Genomic DNA, 2500 nt, shown 5'->3' on the forward strand with positions numbered 1-2500 from the left:
ATTTTCAGAGCTCTCTATAGTTATAAGCAAATTTATAACATCAAAAGTATTTTTGCACTCTGTTTTTTTTTGACAATTTATTACTTGTATGAATTTATATTTAATACTTATATGAAAATTTAGTACTTGTATGACTTTATCCTTTTAATACTTATATGAAAATTTAATACTTATATGACTTTATACACTTAATACTTATATAAAAATTATTTACCTGTATGACTTTTACACTTAATACTTATATGAAAATTTATTACTTATATGACTTTATACACTTAATACTTATATGAAAATTATTTACTTATATGACTTTTACACTTAATACTTATATGAAAATTATTTACCTGTATGACTTTTACACTTAATACTTATATGAAAATTTATTACTTATATGATTTTATACACTTAATACTTATATGGAAATTTATTACTTGTATGACTTTATACACTTAATACTTATATGAAAATTATTTACCTGTATGACTTTATAAACTTATTTACCTGTATGACTTTTACACTTAATACTTATATGAAAATTTATTACTTATTTGACTTTATACACTTAATACTTATATGAAAATTTATTACTTATATGACTTTATACACTTAATACTTATATGAAAATTATTACTTGTATGACTTTTTGACTTATATGACTTTATGCACTTAATACTTATATGAAAATTATTTACTTACATGACTTTTACACTTAATACTTATATGGAAATTTATTACTTATATGGAAATTTATTACTTGTATGACTTTATAAACTTAATACTTATATGAAAATTATTTACCTGTATGACTTTTACACTTAATACTTATATGAAAATTTATTACTTATTTGACTTTATACACTTAATACTTATATGAAAATTTATTACTTATATGACTTTATGACTTTTTGACTTAATACTTATATGAAAATTTAATACTTATATGACTTTATACACTTAATACTTATATGAAAATTTATTACTTATATGACTTTATACACTTAATACTTATATGAAAATTATTTACTTATATGACTTTATACACTTAATACTTATATGGAAATTTATTACTTGTATGACTTTTGACTTATATGACTTTATAAACTTAATACTTATATGACTTTATAAACTTAATACTTATATGGAAATTTAATACTTATATGACTTTATACACTTAATACTTATATGAAAATTATTTACTTGTATGACTTTTACACTTAATACTTATATGGAAATTTATTTAATACTTATATGACTTTATGCACTTAATACTTATATGAAAATTATTTATATAAACTTTATTACTTTATATGAAATTTAATACTTATATATACTTAATACTTATATGAAATTTATTTACTTACATGACTTTATACACTTAATACTTATATGAAAATTTATTACTTATATGACTTTATACACTTAATACTTATATGAAAATTATTTACTTATATGACTTTATACACTTAATACTTATATGAAAATTTATTACTTATATGACTTTATAAACTTAATACTCATATGAAAATTATTTACCTGTATAAATTTTAAACTTAATACTTATATGGCACTTATTTACTTATATGATTTACTTATATGAAAATTTATTACTTATATGACTTTATACACTTAATACTTATATGAAAATTATTTACCTGTATGACTTTTACACTTAATACTTATATGAAAATTATTTACTTATATGACTTTATACACTTAATACTTATATGAAAATTATTTACTTATATGACTTTTACACTTAATACTTATATGAAATTTATTACTTATTACTTTTTATATGACTTTTATAACTTTTATATGAAAATTTTTACTTATATATATGAAAATTATTTACTTATATGACTTTTAACTTTAATACTTATGAAAAAATTTATTACTTATATGACTTTATACACTTAATACTTATATGAAAATTATTTACTTATATGACTTTTACACTTAATACTTATATGAAAATTTATTACTTATATGACTTTATAAACTTAATACTTATATGAAAATTATTTACTTTTTTAATACTTATATGACTTTATACTCTTAATACTTATATAAAAATTATTTACTTCTAAGAATTAATATACTTAATAATTATATAAAAATTATTTACCTGTATGACTTTTACACTTAATACTTATATGAAAATTATTTACTTATATGACTTTTACACTTAATACTCATATGAAAATTATTTACTTGCATGACTTTTACACTTAATACTTATATGGAAATTATTTACTTATATGACTTTATAAACTTAATACTTATATGAAAATTATTTACTTATATGACTTTTACACTTAATACTTATATGAAAATTATTTACTTATATGACTTTATAAACTTAATACTTATATGAAAATTATTTACTTACATGACTTTTACACTTAATACTTATATGGAAATTTAATACTTATATGACTTTATAAACATAATGCTCATATGAAAATTATTTACTTATATGACTTTATAAACTTAATACTCA

The sequence above is a fragment of the Bactrocera neohumeralis genome, unplaced genomic scaffold (assembly GCF_024586455.1).
Source record: "Bactrocera neohumeralis isolate Rockhampton unplaced genomic scaffold, APGP_CSIRO_Bneo_wtdbg2-racon-allhic-juicebox.fasta_v2 ctg2564, whole genome shotgun sequence".
In the NCBI taxonomy this organism is placed as follows: domain Eukaryota; kingdom Metazoa; phylum Arthropoda; class Insecta; order Diptera; family Tephritidae; genus Bactrocera; species Bactrocera neohumeralis.